Source organism: Sarcophilus harrisii, chromosome 2 (assembly GCF_902635505.1).
Source record: "Sarcophilus harrisii chromosome 2, mSarHar1.11, whole genome shotgun sequence".
NCBI lineage: Eukaryota > Metazoa > Chordata > Mammalia > Dasyuromorphia > Dasyuridae > Sarcophilus > Sarcophilus harrisii.
Genome location: NC_045427.1, coordinates 611,626,559 through 611,649,144, shown reverse-complemented (window position 1 = coordinate 611,649,144; position 22,586 = coordinate 611,626,559). Strand labels below are relative to the sequence as shown.

At 39.3% G+C, this 22,586-nt stretch overlaps 1 protein-coding gene across 5 annotated transcripts in view; it reads left to right on the top strand.

The window, feature by feature from the left end:
• Nucleotides 1-3,968: 3,968 nt before the first annotated feature.
• KAT6B (lysine acetyltransferase 6B) overlaps nucleotides 3,969-22,586 on the top strand; it is a 213,902-nt gene continuing 195,284 nt past the window's right edge. For 2 of the 5 annotated variants that reach the window (XM_031956429.1, XM_031956427.1), the window contains exons 1-2: nucleotides 4,404-4,506; nucleotides 19,755-19,824. The gene's annotated coding sequence lies outside the window, so the exon portion shown is untranslated. Of the gene's footprint in view, nucleotides 4,160-4,402; nucleotides 4,507-6,045; nucleotides 6,730-19,754; nucleotides 19,825-22,586 lie in introns of those variants that run through there. The other 3 variants (XM_031956426.1, XM_031956425.1, XM_003755112.4) reach the window with 3 other exon arrangements.

Genomic DNA, 22,586 nt, shown 5'->3' with positions numbered 1-22,586 from the left:
CATAGCCAATTCTACACTTATGTGTCATCCTCCAATCCTCTTTTGTTAAAGTACATTTGAGTAAAATTTCAATTAGTTTTTCTTTAGATGCTTGGAAGGTATGAGGATCTAATAGAATTACAAAATCATCACACTGATTGATAAGGCAGCTAGGTGGTGCAGTGCACTGAAAATAAAGCTTAGGAGACAGGAGACTGAACTTCACATTGTCTCAGACATTTCTTTGTGGTACTGAGCAAGTCACTTAACCATTCCATTTCTTTATCTGTGAAATGGAGATAATAATGGCACTCATCTGTCAAGGTTGATGTAAAGATCAAATGAGGTCATATACAGAAAGGATTTGGCAAACCTTAAAGTGCTACATGTAAATGTTGCTATGATTATTACCAACTGGTCAGTTCAATAAAATAAGACTTGAATGACTTTTCCCCTTGCACTGACTGGAATGTCTAATCATTTTGGTGACTTTGCAACCTGACCAAATTAACTAAGCATATCATTTTGATTTGTTGCTGACAAAGTCTTGTGGTTAAAGGGATGAAATCTGACATGGGATTTAGACCAAATTCCTTTAAATAATAGTTGAACATTACTAAATATTATTGCGTCTTCTGGCATGGCATTGTAAACACCAATTTAAAGATAAGACACCCTCCTCCCCAACCCAAGCTTCTTATAAGATTCATATGGACTATTTATGTCCAACCTGTGGTAGAACCTTCTGAGCTTGAACTGGTATAATTAGCCACAGCCAACATACTGTAATTGACTCGGACATTATGATATCATTTTGGTCCTTTTTGAGAACAAAGGACAAACACCAATAGTTTGGCCATTCAGCTTAGAGATTTTCCATTTAGGGACAGCTGTTTGTGGATGAGGTTAATGCAGCAATATTTATCATATGGTAGTTTGCCTAACACACCCCAAAGCAAATAAATTTAAACTGAAAAGATCAAATAATAAACGTTTTCTCTAGAGACTACTTCATTTTTTTCAATGAATTCTGTTTACTACTCAGGTCTCAAGTACCAATAAAATGCAACATGTAGGGCCAGATGAACATTTACTTTAAGTTCCCTTGATTTTGTTGGTGTGGTGAAGGAGATGGTCTTTGAAAGTCATTGTAGCCAAAGAAGTCATCATCCTGCCCGCATCTGCTAAAGAGTTGTTTTGAACTTAGCTGGGCTGGTCCCCTGAATAAGAGGTCATCCTTGAGTACAAAAGAAGAAAGAAGACTTTTCATATTGGTACGATATATCAGAACTTGCACAACACTGGTCTTTAAGAACCCAGGGGTCATTCTTATGCCAGAATAAGGTATCAGAGCAGGATAAAGACGGAAGAAAAAGAAATTTTCCATTGAGTGGGTTGAGTAACCCAAGTTATGGATCTTGTAACAAGAATACAAGGGGAGCAGGTCAGCATAAAATAGACATTCTTCTGAGGGTAGAACTTGTAGGTCTTGAACCATATTTTAGTTTTTTATTGAAATTAACTCAAGCTATTTTGAGGTTTCATATGCTAACTTCCTAATTGTGTTGTTCAGTTTAGCAAGAGTTGAAATACAGCTTGACAAGCAAGGGGCTGTACAAAATAAAGTAGAATACTACATGTCTCAGATTTTTTTCTTACCCTACTTAACTACTGTACTAATGGAGTCCTTTCTAAATGGCAACTAACCCTGAGTTTGTGACAAAGTAACATTCTTTGCCACACCCTAATTGAAGACCATTGCTTGTAACAAAAGAAGGAAACACATAAAGGCAGATGAAAAGAATCACTCTATGCTCATATTTAGATGAAGAGTAAGGGAACATTTATGCTAATAAGGTCCATTCTTTCTAAGGTGAGAACTTGCTCTTGATGCACCAGGAAACCATGCAGATAACTCATTAGTCACAATGAGTAACAGAAGCATATATATCCCCACAATTAAATAAAAATCCTAAATTTGGACTTCTTTGGTTTTGTTTTTGGTTGCTCCTTTAACATTCTTTAGCTTGAAATTTACAAATGTTAGGATTTATCATTTTGTTTTTAATTAAGATACTCCTTGCTTTCATTGACAAAATTTAGTCTGGGATGAGGGAAAGGCAATTCACAAAATAATCTGTATCCAAGAAATCCAAAAAAGAGGAAGGAAGGAAACAATGTTCAAGTGGCCAATTCATTCAGGATCTACATTTACTTTAGTAACTTCTTGAAGTATTAAACATTGTAACACCTGCCCTATGAAAAAACTGCCCAACAACCTTGTAAAATACCTTTGTCTTTGAGATTCCTAAATGAACTGGCTGAAGTTATGAACTAACAGCTTGTGACACTCCACCTTAAACAAAATACTAGAGATAATAGATAAAAGGAGTTGGGGGCAAATATCTGAGGTTATCAAACCTATTTGTTTTTTCTAAATCATTAATGAAACTCATTAATGTAGTCAAGCAGTAGTTAATGTAAATGTAGTTAAGCTTTTCCACAATGCTTTGTTTTCCAGACAAACCTTGAATACCAAGTTTCAATCTAAAGAGTTTTTTTTTTTTTAAACCAGTAAGCAAGTAATAAACTGCCTATAAAGGGAAGGGGGGGGGGGAAGATTTATAATGGAAATTGTGACAACATTGAGTATAGTATTACAGCTCTTAATACCACCTTCTCTCTCTTTCCACACACCCCTACTCTTCTCACTCCGGAATTTTTTTTTCTCCATTGTAACACCTTTCTCATCTTGCTTGGTGGTATGGAAGAAATAATATTTTAAAAATAAAGAATAAAACAAACAAACAAAAAAGATGATTAGCATATGTAGTACATATTTTGATTTTGATAATGCCTTGGTTTTTCTCCATTTTGAAAGGTGAGATTAAGCTTTTACTCTATAGATATTTAATGAAGACACTTTGGTCATGTACTGATAAAACCACCAAGTTTCTTTGACAGCAAAATTTGTAATGTTTTCCAGGACACGAAAACTTAACAAAGGACAACTAGATATGCGGCATTTTCCTCACCATCTCTTTTACAGCATTTAGACCACCACATCGACTCGAGATTACATACGTGCTTCAACTTCTGTCTTCAATCAACAGGTGGCATTCCATCTACATAACCTTTCTTGGAACTTCTTCCCCCTCATCCCTTTACACTAACCCCATCTTGATGATGCTTACTAAAGACTTGACCAAACTTCTGTTAAAAAAAAAAAAAAAAAAACAACAACAACAAAAAAAAACCCAACTATTTTGGGTGGAGGGAATCTGATTTTCGTGTTTACTTCTCCCAGGAGACAGTCCCATTCCTGAGAGCACCTGGGAAAAATCAATGCCGGAATGAGCTCCTTCTACTAGTTAAAGGCGGGCGAGGAAGTAATGTGGATGCAATGGAGAATGACCTTTTCCTAGTTGTCACAAAATGCCCTATTCCCTTCATTGTGTGCAGGGCTTCAAGTTTAAGTGAGGGGGACCACAGCAAACCTTGACTTCTTAACCGGCCTCTTGGCAGGTCCCGGATTGGAAAGAGAGCGAGGGGCATAAAGGGGCCCTGCAGCTGCACAGTTCACCCCAAGCCCAGTCAGATCAGTCTTTCCCCCTCAACGGTGCCCCTTCGGTAAAGCTCATTCCAAAGTGAGAGCATCTGGAGCGGAGGTGGGGCGGGAAGGGGAGAGGGGCTCCCCAGCCTCTTAACAATCCCAAGAATAACAGGGCCAGAGTCCCTTGGTTGGAGTTGGGGGCGTGTGTTGGGGGGGTGTCTTTCCAGCCCCAGATTAATCTGCACCGCCCCCCTCTCCCCCCGCAGGAGATGCCGCCGGGGCGCCCTTTCCGCAGTTGCTACATGTCATTGCTCCCTCCCCCGCCTGTCAAAGCAGACCCGGCGCCCCAGCTCCCCCGGCGCCCCCAAATGCCCGCAGCTCCCCCTTCCGAAGTTTTGGGCGCGAGGGCCGCTGGGGGTGGGTGGGGACGGCGTCTGTCACAGCCCTGGCCCGGCCGACCAGCACGTTCACCTCTCTCTCGGTGGCTCCGGGTGTCCGCATCCTCCCGCTGGCACCAGCCACCCTCCCTCTCCTTCCCTCCCTCCTTCCCCTCCCCCCGCAGGCCGGCCCAGCTCCCCGAGGCGCAGGAGAGAGCGGAGCCCCCGGGGCGGGGAGGAGCGGCCGCAGGTACCCCGGGGCGGGCGGGGACGCGGAGCGGGGCGGGCGGGGGCCGGGCTGCGCCCCCAGCCCGGCCGGGCGGGGGGGAGCGGGGCTGGGCGGCGCTGCCTCGGGCTCTGTGCGCTGCAGCCCGAAGCCGAGGAGCAGGAGGAGCAGGAGGAGGAGGAGGAGGAGGAGGAGGAAAAGGAGGAGGAGGAGGAGGAGGAGGAGGAGGCGGCGGGTCCCGGGTGGGGGGAGTGCAGCGCTGCGGACCCGGGCGGCTGGTAAAGGACGAGGCGGAGGCTGAGGAAGGAAGCAGGGAGACCCCGGCTACAGCAACAAAGGGCAGCGAGCGATTGGCCGGGGCCCGAGGCGAGGTCAGCTGGGGGCTGGGGTGGCCGGAGCCCGCGATGGCGATTGCACGTGCTTGCAGACACGGGCGAGTGCCGAGCTGGAGGTGCACGCCCGGAGGGGTAGGGGGGCGCGCCCCCTCGGGAGGGGACTTGGAGAGGGTAGTGACAACGCTCCGTCAGCACCCAGCCCAGGGAGAGCAGCTCAGAAGGGGTGGGGGGGGTAGGATGCGAACCCAGAGGCGGGCGAGTGATCGCCCTGGACCGGAGGGGAGACTGTAGGGGGGGGTGGCGAGTGGAGAAGGGGGCGGGTTGGAGCGCTCCGGAAGGCACGCCCGTCCGCGCGTTCCACCGCAGAAGCTGGCGGCCCGAGAACCTCGAATTTTAACTTCTCGTCCCCGCCCGCTCGCGCGCGCGCGCCCGCCCGCACCCACCCCTAAATCCTGCGGCCGCCGCCAGCGATCAGCTCTCACACAAACTTTAGCTGCGGGCTAGGGGGATTGTAGGCGAGCTGGAGGGAGTAGCGTGTAGGGGGGAATGGGGAGGTGTTGGTGGAGGTGATGGTGATTGACGTCTCCAGCAGCCAATGAGGTCAACCACTGCTCCCTAAGAGATCGCCTAATCTGTTTCTAGCGTTAGGGGGGCGGGGAGATGGAAGTGGAGGTGGTGCAGTGGCTGGGCAAAAGAGAGAGTTTCGGCCAATAGGTGCGGGCAAGAGTGGCTCAAGCATGCTCCTGATTGGTAGTGGCGGTGGATCCTCCCTGGGGGCGGCGCCCAAGGGAGGGGACGATGGGTCGAAGGGCGTGCTTATGCGGAGAAGAGATGACCGGCAGGAGCCTACCCCAATGGGCTGTAGGTTGTTTAGTGGGCGGGTGATGGACAGGCACATAAGCCAACGGGTGGCCTCGGGAGTCAATGGTATTGTCCAATGGAGCGGCAGCGGGGCGGGGCGGCGGCGCGGGTTTAATGAGACTCCATTGGGCTGTAATCAGTGTCATGTCGGATTCATGTCAACGACAACAACAGGGGGACACAAAATGGCGGCGGCTTAGCTCCTACCCCTGGCGGCGGCGGCAGCGGCGGCGGCGGCAGTGGCACTTCCCTCAGGCAGCAGCCGCGGCTTCTTCCTCTGGCAGGGCCAGCGCCCCCGGCAGGCGTGGTGGCGGCGGCGGCAGCAGGCGGTCAGGTCTGTCACCCGCCCCCCACTCCAGCGCGCCCCCAGGGGGAGGAGACTGGGGGGGAGGGAGAGGGCGCGCGATGCCCCTCCCACAGGCCCCTGCGCGAGGGTCACCGCGGGGCCGCTTGAGGTCAGGCTGTCCCCGAGCGTGACGGTAGGGGGCGGGAGAATCTGGGAGGGAGAGGCCCCTCCCTCTTGCGCGAGCCTCGGGGGCGGGGCGTAAACCTCGTGGGGCGGGGCGAGAGCCTTTGAGGGGCGGGGCGAGAGCTAGGGGGCGGGGTTCTGGAGTCCAGGAGGCTGGAGCTGCTGGCCTGGGAGGGTTTTTTGAAGAGGAGCGTGATGGGGTGTATATGGGGGACACTCCGTGGGGCTTACAGCTGGGGGTGGGGGCTCTGAATGTGCGTGTGGAGGAGTGGCACACGCGAGAGATACTTATTATTACTCTGCCTGGTCGTTTCCTAGCGGGTAACCCGGGGCTGTGCGGGGAAATACTGGAGAGGAGGTGGAGATAAATGAGGAGGATGGTGCAGGCGGGTTAGCTGGGTGCGCTCAGCCTTGTGGGGAGCCTTCAGCGACAGTCTTGGCGCCTCGGGGTTTGCAAAGCGCCTTGCCTAGGCTGCTCTCTCCTGAGGTCCCCGTACCACCTCATTATCTCGTCCCGCTTCACAGACCGGAAGTGCAGCCTGAGATGAGGGAGCGGACTGGTACTCCGGGTCTCCCCGCCGCTCGGTAGTCCGAGGCCCCTCCCCCACAGCCGCCGCCAGCCCGGAAAGAAGGCTTCTGAAGCCCCGAGCGGGCGCGGTCCCTCCCCGGTTAGAATGTAGAGTCCTTGAAGGCCGGGAGCGCCTCCAGCCCTGGAGTAGGTGCTTAATGAGCGCTCTTTGGCGGATGGCTTGCTTTCCGCCGGTGCTACATCAGAGCTCTACGAGGGGCAGATCTTAGATGTTCAGTCCCGGTTTTCTAAATCAGAAGAAACTGGCACCCAGAGAATTTAAGTACTCTGTGCGGGGCGGTCTTAGAACACGGGTCCTTGTTCTTGACTTTGTTCTTCAGGTCTCTCCGCTAAAATCAAGGTAATAATACTCGGCTTGCCAAATAAACGTTATTGGGAAGGAAGCTGCTCTTGTCAACACGGATTTCTTATAAGTCAAGTGGGAGCTACGGAGCTCAGGAGGGTCACGTCAAGGGATACGTATCTACCAGAAAGGGAGAGCCAGATGGGCAGTGAGGCTTGTCCTGGGCTGAGGCTGCGGTGTAGGTGAGATGTATTAGGGCGCATGAAGTATTTCCATAGTGAAGGAGGTTCGGGATTGTAGCCGGTGGCATAGGGGGACGGGGAAGTTAGTTTTGAGGGACTTTTTTTTTTTTTTTTCCCCTGAGGCAATTGGAGTTAAGTGACTTGCCCAGGGTCACACAGCTAGGAAGTCTTAAGTGTCTGAGGCCAGATTTGCACTCGGGTCCTCCTGATTTCAGGGTTGGTGCTCTATCCACTGTGACTCCTAGCCGCCCCAGTTTTGAGGGACTTTGACAAACATTTGTCAAGTTCCTAGTCACTGCGTGCATAGAAAAACAGTAGAAGAAGCAATGTGGGAAATCAGGATGCCTAAAACTTCAGTCTATCTAGACTAGCTCGTTTGATTCTGCAAAAGTCACTTTAGATTGCTGAGTTATAATTTCTTCTTCTGGTTTGGCCTAGGAAGAGGTGAGGCTCCTTCTACTATACAACATTGGTATTTGCTTTTTGTTTTTAAATTTACTTAATTTAAATAAAATAATTAAATTAAATTTTAAAAATTAAATTAAAATAATTAATTTAATCCTCCAGGATATGTAGGGGAGGTTGACAGGCTGAGTGTGTCTTGGTTGAAAGAGCAGAAATTCAGAGCAGGAAAAACTGATGTGTGTATCCTGGAAAAGAAACAACTAGGTAGAGCAAGCAAGCTGGATTGAATTGTGGGGAGAATTAAGAGTAAGAGTTTTTATGAATAGGATAAAGAAGGCTGGACATTACAGTTTGGAGGAATGGATCAGGCAGCCAGGGATTTAAATCCTACCCTAGACACTGACTCCCACTGTGACCCAGGGCACAAATCCCTTCATTTCTCTGACCTGAGTTTCCTCATTTGTAAAATCACAGGGTTGAACTCTTAACTGCTAAGGTCTCTTCTGGTTCTAAATCTGGAATCCTGGGTCTTGGTGGTAATAATAAAAGCTCATAAATAAAGAGAACTTTAAAGGTTATGAAGTGCTTTTACACACTTCATTTGATCCTCCACCTATATCCTGATACAAGTGCTATAGTTTTCATTATCCTCACTTGACAGATGAAGAACCTGAAGCTGAGAGAGATGAAGAGAATGGTCCAGGGCACTTGGTTGGTCCACAAACATTTATTAAGCACTTACTATGAGAAAGACACTGGGGAGACCAAGGTGAGCATAAAACAGTCCCTGCTGAAAGAGAGGAAAGCATGAAGATAAGGGAAACGCCATAGAAAGGAAGGAGTCCACATCTAGCCTAGCCTTTGAATCTGGATCTTCCAGACTCCTAGGCTCACAGCACTCTTGCCATTATTTCATGTTGCTTCTCGGGTATGTGACTTGAGGAAAAATGGAGCATTGGAGATTAGATTGGAGAAGACAGTTTATGGAGTATCTTCTTATGTATATGGAGTCCTGGGCTGAACTCTGGGCTACAATGTGTAATACAGCCCTGGATGGGCTTACAGCATCATGATGGATTCTGGGTGTGTATGATAGAGGTAGGGAGATACAGCAGAGACACAAATGTTATAAAACAGAATATGTTAATAGAGCAAGAAGAGGTATGAGCTAAAAGACAGGAAAGATAATTTGTGAAGCGGAGTAAAGAAAGGCATTTGATTGGAAAAAGGCATTATGGAAGAGGAGCTGACATTTGAGCTGGATCTTGAAAGGTGATAAGATTTCACCAGGTGATGATATGCTGAGGTCATTCCAGGTGGAGGAGAGTTGCAGCAGTGTGTCCCAGATGCATTGACCAGTCCAGTTTTGCGGAATCGTATAGTTCATAGGAGTAATCCAAGATCAGGCTAGAAGGATAGGATGGTAGAATGGAGTTTTATTGTGTAATAGTTACAGATGTGTCTTGAAATATGTTTGTGGGGATGAGATGATGGGTGAGTGGGTGGACAACTTGGGGTAAAAATGTTGGCAAACATATTAGGGTGACTCTGAGGGCTCCTGAATCTAGATGAAATGAGCTAGAAGCAACATGGTTTAGTGAATTGTACACTGAATTTAGTTGTAGAAGATCTGGGTTTGAGTTATGCCTCAGATATTTACTGGCTGTGGGATCTTAGAAAGTCACTTAGTTTCTCTGGGCCTCAGTTTTCTCATCAGTAAAGTAATGGGAGGTTGGGGGGCTCAATGGACTGTTTATCAGCCTTTATCACTTTAAATTTAAGACCATATGACAAGAACAGGAGGTTGATTATGTGTTGTTGCAGTGTTTGGGGAATGGGGATTTAGGTTAATAGTTTTCAAATTTTTAAAAATTTTAATTTAAAAATTTTAAAAAGAAAAAACGAGAAAAGTAATATAGTCAGGGACAAGAATTTTTGCTAATAAATCAGAATTTAGGTGGAAGGTGCAGATTTGTCAAGCAATGTTCCTCTCCCCAAAGTCATTCATTTTGCACACACATAGTGATGTAGACATAAGACGGAGGAAGTTGCTCCTATAGGAAGGGTTTCTCACAGGAGGTAGTGAGTTAGAAGAAACAGTCCATATTCAAAAAGTGGAAAATTTCCCTTCCCATTGATGCATTTCAGAATCTTTTATATCCCGTAGGAACAAGAAGTATCTAAGTATGCATCTGTTACAGCTGTTGTAGGGGATCTTTTGAGACTAGTGCAATAAGTTCAAGGTTATCCAGCAATAAGGTTGGGGGGGGGTTTGCCCCCTTTTTTGGCAAGAGAAAAATATTTACCTATTTGAGGTGAAGTTGAGATGATGGCACTACATAATCAATCTGCTTTAAAAAGTAGTAAATAACAGCATAAGAGAAATATGAAGTTAAAAATATTTGCATTTTTGAAAAACTTTTCAAGTATTTTATCTTCTGAATAGTAGTCATCTTGTAGCAAACACAGTATCATTTGTAATTATGAACAACCAGTGAATCAACAAGTGCCTCTTCTGTGCCACACATCATATCTGACACTGAGGCATACAGAGAGATAAATGAAACAGCGTTTGTCCTAAGGAGCTAATGTTCCATCATGTGAAACAGTATGTACACATATAGGTTAACAAATATATATAAGATAATCATAAGATAAATTTGTTATTGTTGCAGAGGAGGTGCTAGCAGCAGGGCAGTCAGTAATATCTCTTGAGACACTCTTATTTTTACTTCTCTACATTCTGTTTTCTCAAATCTTAATTTTTTTGCAGCCCTGAAAGGACCAGGGGTTATTGATTCTGGTGGGCCATGAAAGGAAGTCAGAAAAATCCCACTTTGTGGGTTTCCAGTGGATTGTACATGCACTGTCTTCTCAGTGATCTGGATGCTTTGGAACTTTGAATCTTATTGTGTAGAATCTTGCTCTTAATAGATGCTCCAATGGTAATTTTGTGACTTTTTTCCTAGTATGAATTGTAACTCAACAAATTTAAGGATCACTTGTTAAGTACCTGCTAGGTTTTATTTAAAAAAAAAAAAAAAAAAAAAAGAACAATTCCTCCTCAGGATGCTTAGGATTATAAATCTCAAACTGAAATTTGTTATTCATTTGTTTTTCATTCGATTCTGGTTTGGGATTTTCTTGGCAAAGTGATGTGCCTTTTCCTTCTCTAGCTCATTTTACAATGAAGAAATTGAGGCAGACAGAGTTAGGTGATTTGTTCAGTCATACAGTTAGAAATGTCTGAGGCTGCATTTGAACTCAGATCTTCCTGACTCCAGGCCTGGTGCTGTATCCACTATGTCACCACCAAGCTGGAATAGCCCTTTAGAATTCGCTTGGTTTATCCTTCATTGTACAGATCAGGAAACTGAGACCTGGAAATGTTGAGTAATAGCTGCAAGACCTCACAGGTGGTAAGATTTGAATCAGAACCAGACACCAGGTGCTCTAACTAGAACCTAGTATTCTTTTTATTACATTAAGCTGCCCCTCTTCTAAAGAACTCGGGACTCTTCTGAGCTTTTGGTAGAAAAGCATGAATCAAAAACCAGTGAAAGATAGTTTCAGAAGGAAGAGAACCCCAACGAGTTGGGAAACAGAAGAGGCATTGAGTGTCCCAAACGTGACATTTGAGGGGAAGGAGTCTGTAGAATGTAGTGGAAGGAGTCTGTAGCATGTGAAAGTGGAATCATCCTGGAGAGACACAATAAGGTTTTGGAATGGGGAGGTACAGTCATGAATGGAAAGAAGGAAATCTGGAGGTAAATTTGGCACTTCATTGGATGTGGGGTGGTAAAGGCCCTGGAAGAATTGAGAATTATTAGAGGTTGTGAACCTGGATTGCTGGAAGGGTAGTTGTGTCCTAAATAGAAATAAGGAAATTAGGAACTGTAATCCTTAATAGATGTTAAAATCATATAGTATGAATGGTATTACCTTTTTATTTTCTTCCCAACTCTTAGAGAAACCTACTGGATTTTTTTTTCTTTATTTTTGAAGATACGCTATTGAAAAGTACAACTAATCACAAATTAGAAATGACAAATATTTTCAGAATAATCTTTTAAAAAATTAGATATTGGTTTATCTCGGTTCTTTTGTTTTGATTGTCAAGTACTAGTTAATCTCAAGATGGAATTGATGATTTCATCTTTCCAAAACAGTATGCTTTACATTTAGTTGATTATTTTTAAAGTGGAGGTGCTTAGTAGAAATATCCTTGCTAATCATGTACCTAGTCTCAAAAGTTCTGATGACTTTAAATGACTTTTCAACTTATCTCTAAAATACTATCTTAGAAGGGATCATATTTCTTTCAATATTCATAGAAACATGATTATATTTTAGAAATTAAAGTTTATAACATTTAAACACTGGGATGATTGACAATCCAAAGAGGGCAAAGTAATTGGAAAGAGGACTGACCGGACTTGGAGTTATGAGAACTGAGTTCAAATCAGTTAAATTGCAATTACTGGATAATGAACAGTTATCTCTTTCTCCTTGAATTTCTTCATCTGTAAAAACTGGGTAATCTTATATTCTTCACCTAGGAATTAGTTGTATGAGTCCTTAAAGCAGTATATCAAAGTGAGTTATTAATCCATGGTTATCATCAGAAATGTGATGGGCACAAATTGGTTATGACTCTGGACAAGTCATTGAGCTTCTCAGTGCTCCTGTCCCTAAAACTAGAAATTTTCAAAGTATATTCTAACCTGCCTTGGTAGAAGAAGTCAGACTGTCAATCAATAAACACTTTTTAAAGTGTCTACTATGTTAGGCCAAGTGCTGGGAATACAAAGGAAGGCAAAGGCAGTCCCTGCTCTCCAGGAGCTCACAGTCTGATGGGGAAGGACAGTGATGCAGCAGTCATAGACAGGATAAGTTGGAAATAATCAACAAAATTTAGTTCCTTGCTTCAATAAAATGACAGTTTAAAAAATCACTAGTAAATTTATGAATATCACTCATGATTTAGGCTATCTAAAATCATTTTGCTAAGGATTATAGAAATTATAAGATTATTTATGGTTTTGTTTTGTTGAAGCAGATTCGCACAATTATGGTTTAATAACATAACAAGGAAATTGTCAATTAAAACATTTCATAATAAAATTAAACTTCCAATTTACATAATATTGTAACCTTGCTTAAGTATTTTTCATGGTAGTTTAGTTTTAGAATTGGTAAGGAAATTTTATTATAATGTGACTTTAAAAACTTTAGTGATTAAATTGCTATATTTAAAAAAATCTGTGCTCTGACAAGATTTTTGAATTACATTTCTTTTTTAATGTAAAAATGTATTGTGGTTTTTCTGCCTACAATTTCTCTATTTCCTAATCCATACTGCAACCCTTGCCAAATTTATCTTCCTAAAACAACATTTTTCAAGGTTGCTTTAGGACACTTTCATTCTGTCACTCTTCTGCTCAAGAAATTTCAAGAGCTTTTTACCCCACATCAGGTCCAAACTCTTCAGAATTATTTACCTTTATTTTCAGCTATTCCCTATTACCACCACTGCCTTAGTGAGCTAAATATAATGATAGCATCTTTATAGAGAATTTTATACATTTACAGAAATAAACAGTAGTTTATTTTCAGATAGAATTCATTTGATTATCAAGACAAGAGGTTCAGCTGGGGTTCAGAGAAGTTTATGTGAATTCTCTATAGCAATGTATCTGGTAGAATAGAGACTTAAACCCAGGTCTTCTGAATCTTGGTTGCTGTGATAAAAAGTTCATTACTTTATGAGGCAATCATTCCATTTTTGGTATCTCATCATTTTTGTAAATCATCAACTTGAATTCCTGGTCTACAGGACGCCAGTTCAAAAAAAAATCTATTCACTTTATTCAGTATATTAAGCATTTATTAAGTGCTCACTGTTAGTTACTAAGTACAGCACTGAGGTAAAAATGAAACAGTCCCTGCCCTCAAGGAGTTTATATTCTATTGGGAAGAAACCACAGGTATATAGAAAGTTAAATGTAAGATGTAGCACATTCAAGATAAGGCTTTTTGTGGGATGGGGCACTTGAGTTGGACTCTGAAGAAAATGAAGAATTCATTGTATGAGGTGTAAGGGTGGAGTATATTCCCAGAATAGCTGACAGCTTGTACAAAGAAATAGTTAAAGGAGATGAACTGGCACCAAGTCCAGTTTGGTTAGAACATAGAATGTCTGGAGAATAATGTATAATAAACTTGTAAAGGAAGACTAATGCTATTTTGTAAAGAGACTTAAAAGCTACAGGAACAAGCCACTGCTTTTTTTTAAAAAAAAAAAAAACTTTTTCAAATAGTATTTTATTTTTCCAAATATATTTATAGATTTTTTCAACATTCTTTTTGTGTAAAACTTGTGTTCCAAGTTTTTCTGGATAGTAAGCAATCTGATATAGGTTAAATATGTACAATTATTTTAAAATTTATTTCCATATTTGTCATGTTATACAAGAAAAATCAATCAAAAGGCAAAAAAATTCCACAAGAAAAAAAAAATCACAAGCTACAAAAGTGAAAATACTATGTGTCAATCCACATTCAATGTACATAGTTCCCTCTCTGGATGTGGATGGAATTTTTTATCCCAAGTCTATTGGAATTGCCCTGAATCACTTCATTGTTGAAAAGAGCCATGTCCTTCACAGTTAATCATCACGTAATCTTCTTGTTATTGTGTACAATGTTTTTTTGATTCTACTCACATGTAAATCTTTCTAGGTTTTTCTAGGGTTAGCCTGCTTATCATTTCTTATAGAACAATAATATTCCATTGCATTCATATTTCATTAGGTTAGCCATTTCCCAAGTGATGGGCATTTACTCAATTTCCAGTTCTTTGAATTACAAAAAGAAGTCGTTGGTATTTCTTAAGAAAAAGAGTGATATTGTTAGACCTTTGTTATTGGAATACCAATTTGAAAGTTGTATGGAGAATGGGGTCAAAGGGAGGAAATACTAGAGGTAGGGAAACCAAGTAGGAGGTTATTGCACAAGCCAGATGAAAGGTGATGAGAGTCAGAATTAGGGTGGGTGGCCATATGAGTAAAGAGAAAGAGATTGATGAGAAATAGATCATAGAAATAAGAAACAGTAGAGCTGGCAACTGATTGGCTTTGAAGGATAATTGAGAAAGAAGGGTTTAGAAGTCTTAACCTGTTCTTTAACTTGTTCTTTAAAACAATTTTAAGGACTACATTTTAATTCAGATATTTTCTTTTGTAATCCTATATATTTTGTTCATTTAACATTATATTGAGAAGAGTTTCTCTAGACTGCCAAAGGGGTCCATGACCCAAAAGGATTAGAACCTCTGGTCTAGAAGGACTTTAAGGTTGTAGCCATGAGTGTTAGGAAGGGATGCTGTTATCCTAATCAGAAACAAAGAATTTAGGAAGAGGAGAGTATTGAGGGGAATGATAAGTTCAGTTTTAGACATCTTGATTTTGAGTTGGAGGTATCCAGTATCTAGTTGGTGATGTGGAATTGAAACTGGGTACAGAAAAGAGGAGAGAGGAAGAAGAGACAAAGACAGGAAAGAGAAGAATTCAGGAAAGAAAAGGGGTTGGGAGGTGGATGAAGGAAAGAGAAAGATTAGGAATAGAGATGGGCATGGAGAAGGGAAGGGGGCAAAAGAGGGAAAGAAAGGTGGAGGGAAGAGGAAGGAAGGGAAGGAGATGAGGCTCGAGTTTTTATCTAGAGATATATCACATAAGGAGATGAGACTAGAAGGAATATGTAGGAAAGGGAGCTGAGAAAGAACAGGCAGACTGGTGGGTGGGAGGACGAGAAGTATCTTGAAAATCCAGAAATAAGATGGTGTCCAGGAAGAGAACTTGGTAAGCAGTGTCAGATGCTGCAGAAGGGTACTTGACAATGAAAACTGAGAAAAGACATTTATTGCATTTGGCCATTAAAATTTGTCAGTTGGAAGCCAGAATGGAAGGAGATAAGATGTGAAAAGAGAGGAAGTGGCATGAGTTTGTGATATAGGAGGATTGTTTGAGGAATAGTAGAATCAGGTGAAGGTTTGTTTGTTTGCTTTTTTAAGGATGGGTGATGTTTACAAGCAGTAGGGAAGTAACTAGTGGTTGAGGAGAGATAGAAAACCATTCTTGACCTAAAAAAACAAAAAACAACTTGGAATACAGTACTTTAGAATAAAAATACCATCTTGTTTCCTCATCCCATCATTTATCTTAATGGAAATATCGAAATAAAAATTTTTGTTTTTACATTCTTTAACCAGAACCTCATAGGTTATTTTAATAGACTGCTACCAATAGCATTTGCTGTTATGATCAGCATTGCTACATTAAGATAGATATTACTTTGTGTGCTTGAGCTAAAAAATTCAATTGATACATAAAATTACATATAATAATGTAAAATAATTTAAATAGATAAAAGATGAGGCTTTTAAAATGACAAAGATGTCGCCAAGACAACTTTTCAAAGTTATTAATAATGGCATATTTAAAATGCTAAGATAATTGAAGGAATCATTAGCCAGTTGTGAAATTTTATAATGTGATTGACATTTAAATGTTGTCTTGTCATTAGCTCCTAATCATCCAGAGTAGGGGGGGGGAAGAAGGGGAGGGGAGGAGAGAGTGGTATGTGGGGGGGAGAAGGGGGCAAAATAGATAATTTAAATTCACCAATAATTTTTTTCAAGAATGATAAAGCTTCATTTTCTATCAACAAAATCTACTAAAGATAATAAAAATGACTACTTTTTTTCCATTTATTTTCTTGATTTGTTCTGCAGATCTTCTCAAATAGTCCATAACTTTATTAGCCCTCAATGTAGGAAGTCTTGTACTTTACATAAAGTGCTAGAATAGATGCAATTTAGAAAATGAAGGGGATCTAGAGATTGCTCCCTCTTTAGTTACCTTCTATACCTTTTGTTACTCCTTTCTCTATCTCCCAGCTTAATTCTCTTCCATTTGTTTCAGTTATCTTTGTTTTTTCTCTCCTCAGATAGGAGACTTCTTGGGGACAAAGATTATTTCTTGGTTTTATATTTCCACTAAATAGGAGCTCTAGAAATACTTATTGATTAATATCTTCTCATTTACTCTCTGGTTTTAAGACCAGAGGTCTTTAGGGGGAAGTAACTTATAAAGAAGGATATGAAAGTGAACTACTTCACTATTCAGGTAGTTTTTTTTAATGTCTGTCAACAAGCATTTAATTGTATGTAGATCCTTGTACCATGGGAACTGGAAAATGAAGAGGGTGGAGAATGAAGCTTCCCTGAAATCAGAAAGATGTTGTGATAGGGTCAATTCTCATTTGGCCACATAACAAACTTTGAAAGGTCAAGTGAGTATAAAAGTAAAAAATAATTCTCTATTAGTATGCCCTCAGGGACAGCTACGTGGCACAGTGGGTAGAGTGCCAGGCCTGGAGTTAAGACTCCTGAGTCTGATCTCAAACACTTCCTACCTGTGTAATCTTGGGCAAGACACTTAATCCTGTTTGCCTCAGTTTCCTCTTTTGTAAAATGAGCTGGAGAAGGAAACGGCAAAGCTGTCCTATGTCTCTGCCAGGAAAACCTCAGATGGGATAATGACTGAAAAAACAACTGAATTACAAAGTAAGCACTCCCTAAGCATATACCATATGCCAAGCACTATAGGAGGAAATGGAAATACAAATGAAAATGAAACAATCTCTGGAAAATAAAATTCAAAATAAGAAAAGAACAGCCTCTTTTTGACTGAATTTTGGTTTTCTTTACCAAAATTTTAGTTTTCTTTATTGATGAAACTATATTCTTGTGACTCTAAAGTTATAAAACATTGATATGGTATAATATTTCAGTAAAAGCTTAGAGGAGCTCACCTGTAGAACTGAGGGCCAGTTTCTTCTGAGGTGAACTTTTTCTGTTAAGAATAGTGTTGATTATGTGAAGACAGCATACTGAAATTTTAGTGTTAGACCCAGCATTTCTATAGGACTATTTAGAATAGTTTATTAAAGTGATATAAATAATGATAGTTATAGTTATTCATATGATTTTTTAAATTAAAATTAGTAAAACTGGGACCTTTTAAAAACATTTTGGTTTGTTATAAATCCACAAAATTAATGTTCTACTCATCTTTGTTGTTTTGGTTCCTCTTTTAAGTTAATATGCTAAGAAAAAACTTTCAAATGCAAGACCAAGAAGTGGAAGTTGCTAAGAGTGTTTGATTTGGGGTTTTTTAATCCTGAATTTCGAGAATATTGTCATTTCATTGTCATCCTTCATACTGAAAAATTTCATTTTTGAAAGAATTAAATAGAATTCAGACCTTTGTTCCCACCCTCACCCTGATTGAAATAGCTTCATCTTTAATCTCCTTGCCTCAATTCCTCCCTACTCCGTTCCATCTTTTACAAAGCTGATCTCCTTAGAATACATTAGTATCCTACCTCTATTCCAGTAGGTCCTAGGTACCTCTAGGGTCAAATATTTGGCATTTAAAGCTCTTCACTATTTAACTTCTTCCTACCTTTCAAGTGTTACTAACTTTTTCTCCCATTCAGCACACTCTGGCCTTCTTTCTGTTCCCCCTTTCCCCATCTCAGCTCCTTGCCTCCTTTCTTTTTACCTTAGCTGTTCCCCTTGCCATACCTGTGCCTTTTAAAATCCCTGGTTTCCTTCAAGGCTTAGCTTTTGTATACCAAACCTTTACCATCCCCCTAGCTCAGGGATTCTTATCCTTTTTTGTGGCCATGGATCTCTCTGGCAGACTGGTGAAAACTTTGAATTCCTCAGCATGTTTTTTAAATAAATATGATTACAAATAAAGGTAGTTTTATTGAAATTCAATTATCAGAATATATATATATTTTTAAGTTTATGGACCCCAGATTAGGAACTTCTGCCCTCGTTAGTAGTGCCCTCCTTCCCAAGCTACCTTGTTGTTGTTTTTCCTATATATTCTGTATATAGAAATGTGTATGTGTATTTCCATTAGAATGTAAGCTCCTTGAAGTCAGGGACTATTTCATCACTTTTGTGTTTCTATTCCCTTGTAGCATAGTACCTGACTGGTAGAAAATTCTTTAAATTGTTTGTTATTGAGTGATTTAAATTGTTCTTTTTATTCTGTAAACACTTTGAGCCTCAGGTGAAACACTGTAAATTCTCAGTATTCTGAAGGAAATCAGAAGAATGGTTTATACTAAAAAGAAAAAAAGTCCCTGAATTTCATCTATTTTTAATTTTGTATTCTATGCCCCATTTTTACTGCAGACACTTTTCCATCTAATGCGTTGCTTAGGCTAATATTAAAATTTGTTCATATTTACATTTCCTAATCATAAATTCACTAATGATGGGGAAAGGGAACCCAGGAGCACATTGTATTTCATTAAAGAACTTGTTGAGATTAAAAATTTGTCATGGTTATACTGCAGTTTGTCTAATAAACACTTGCATAATTGAGAGTTGTTTAGAGATAATTTTTTCCTTCTCCTATTTATGTTTTTAATACATTGATTCCACCAGTAGTAGAGAGCTGTCGAGTTACATCTGCTCCTGCCTAATTAACTCTGCTGGTTGGTGTCAGATGAGAGCTAATTTTGAGATTAAATTGAGGGGGGTAAGGGAAGAAAGGAGGGGGGGAGAGAGAAGGGGGGGAAGGGAGGGAGAGAGAAAGAGAGAAGGAGGAGGAGGAGGAGGAGTTAGGGTTACTTGTTTGTTTTATACAGGACCAAAATCCATTTTGCAATAATCACATTTTAATTTACTTAGTACTTTTGAGAGAGCCATCCATTTTTATTGAAGTGTGGCCAATCTGATTGCCTTATTTATAAACAGTTGAAGTTTTGAATAAAAGATTTGCATGCACTTTTCTTAGATTAAAATGCTGTGGCTTATTTTTATGACATAATAAATGCTTGAGGATGGGCAACTTTTGGGACCATGGATTTTATTTGGGGCAAAATAAAGGAACTACGTGAAAGTTAATGATCTTGTTTTCTTATTGCTTAAATGTACTATATTCATTTATAATAAACTATCTTAAATAAAAATTGAAGTTTTGCTGATGACCTTTCTTTTTTCTCATTCCTATCTTTTAACACAGAAGCAATCTTATTCAGTTATATCTATTCTCTTCCCTCCCCTTTCCAGCTCCTCAGAGGATAGCAGGGATAAGAGGGAAGTGAGTTTAATAGAAAAAGAGAGAAAATGATTTTTTCTATGTCTTTCTGTGTATTCTATGTTCTGAAATCCTTAATTTAGTAAATGGATTGTAGAATAGATTGTAGAAATAATAAGATGAATAATGTGTTAATAGGTGCTTGTGATATTGCTTTCTTTGTGTACTTGTGGATGTTAGTATATATTTACCGACGTTTATTGAGATATTTTTATGCCAAATTAAAGTTTACTTTTTTTTCCCCTTTGGGCAGATTTGTCTGAAGAACTGGAGAGTCTTCTGTTTTACCACAAGCTATTGTACTTTGAATTTCACTGCATCTGGTAAATCTCTCTTTACTCTCTTTTTAAAGATATAAATGGGAGCCATAGTTAGATTTGTTAGTAGTTAACATAAAGAATTATTTTAATTTGGACTACAGAAAGCATTTAAAATTTATAATTTGATGTTTTGTTTTGTTTGTGAGGATGCATTTATGGAAGTTCACCAATGAACAAATTGCCCTTTTATTTCATTATATTTTCATTTGTTTATATTATTGGAATATAAAAATGCATATGCTCTAAACCAATTTTTAATATGTTTTGACATTAAGATACTGTTTTCAGTGAGCTTTCCCCCATTTCCTATTAAGTTCTATTTTGTGCGATCAAATAAAATTATTTGCTATTAATGCAGAATATCGGATGAAAGATAAAATAATTAGTGGGATGCTTTTAAATTTTTGCCTAAATTACTATACATTGGAAAGTTTAACTGGTTCTTTTAATTAGAGTATTGATAATATAAGAACAGTGTTATAGTGCATTTCTTATAATGACTGAAAAATTTATTACAGCACAAAATATATTGCAAGCCTAATATCTTTATCAAAAACTGGAATAAAAACATAAGAAGGTTTAATTATATCTTCAGATGAGAAGCAGAAGTATAAAGAATAATTAATACGTTTGATAGAATCAAGTTTCTATATAATTTCAACTGATTAGGATAATGGGACTTAATTATCAAATTGAAATTTTACAGTGATAAATATAAAGCCTATATTAACATTTTAAAAATCAATTGTTCTAGTATAGTTAGGGCATAAATACCTGTATTAATGATAATTCATATAAAAAAGGCCTGGGGCTTTTATTCGCTTATTATGTTCTAATGCTAAATTCATTTTGAACTAATATATTGGCCAGTCTGCCAAAACAAAAAAAAATTAATCTGCATTAGTAGAAATATTTTCACTAGTTCAATCAAGGGAGATAATTCAATTGTAATGGTGAGACAATTGGGATATAGTGTTGAACTCTCTAAAGTTTAGAAGTCCCTAAGGACTTAGGGAATAGGGATAGGGAAATCTCTATCATGTAATATGTGGGGCCACTGAAGAAATAAAGCTGTTGAACCCAAAGAAGAAAAGGCTTGGGAGAAGGGAGTTGACTGTGAAAACTGTTTTCAAGTATTTGAGAGTCATTCATGTGAAAAAAGTGAATTTTTATTTTTTGCTGTCTCAGAAGTTTAGAGCTAATGATTATTTGGTGGCAAATTTTTGCTTTACATTAGAAAAGGATTTTATAGTCATTAGCAGAGCTTAGAGTAGGGATGACAAAAAAGATACTTACCTAAGAGTTAACCAGGGACGTTTTAAAATGTAATCTTAGTAAATGCATGTATTTTAAAACCAGAAAACTACTCCTTTTGTAGCATATCCATATTTATTTTGTGGCAGGTTTAATCTCATTTGTTACATCGAAGATTCAGAAACTTTGTTGGGTAGTAGCCCACAGGAGGTATAATTTTCACATCTTGCTTTACATTTCACAGATCCAATGCTAACAGAATTTTCTTCCAGTTAGCGTGAGCTATTTCACAAAGTAGTGAGTTCTTAGTCACCAGAAGTGTTCAATATTGGTTTCATGACCTTTTGTTAAGGAAACAGAGGTGGATTAGATTCCTCTTTGGGGTAATAGGTTGAACTAGGTAACTTCCTGTGACACTTTGAGGGCCAAAGTTCTCTAAATATATGAAAAAATAATTCAGATTTTACTTTAGATTCATTCTTATAGTTGAGAGTTATAAATAATTTCAGATGTACATTTTTCTCACTGATTAAAGCTGATTTCGGTAACAATTATTGGTTGGTTCAGTGTTTTTTGGGATCATCTATAACTTTTGATTACACTTCAGTTTTGAAGTGTTGTGAAGCTTCAAACTTTCTAGCGAATTTTGAAGACAAATGGTTTTTTTTTCCTGTTTCAGTAAAGGCATCAGAGATAATTATCTCTAGCTTGAATAAGACCTTTTCAAAGTATATTGACATGATTATTGATAGTTTGCTAATTGGATTGACACCTTATAATGTTTCTAAAAATATATAGTAACACATACATGAATATTATGGAGATAAGTAATAGCAAAATTAATCTCTGGTATCCTTGTTTGAACCTGAGCAACTTTTACTCCAAAATAGCTTAGTTTAGCTAACTAGGAAATGAAATTAACTAGAGCAGTCTGTTACAGTGATAATTAATTTATGTTGTTTCTGTTTTATTCTCATTAATAAGTTTGATTTTTTTAGCATGTGAACTAGAAATATAAAAATATAATCCCATGTCAATAAGAACTTTTGTGTTAACATAAAGATTGGTGAGGTTGATATCAAGTACGATTGGAGTTACGGTTATTTTTGTACATTCACAGCCGTCCTATTTAACTTTAAAGGTCCTCTTTTGAAGGGACCGGTTTTTATGTCAATTTTTGGTCCCTAGAACGATGACCTACATATAGCAGTTGTTTGGATATTTTTTTTAATTGAATCACTTCTACATTGTTAAAGATAATTTATTATTTTTATTGTTTATTTTAATCTACATGTTTTAAGGTACACAATCAGAATTATAGCAGTGGTTATTTATTTTCATAACTATTAAGGAATATCCTACTTCCCCATCATCAAAATAATCATCTAAATGTTTCTGCTACGCAAAGGTATTTCATGGTACTGTAAATTTAGAGCTTTAAGAAATCTTAGAGATCTCCATTTAATGAATAAAAAAACTGAGATCTGGAAAAGTGAAATTATTTGCTTTGC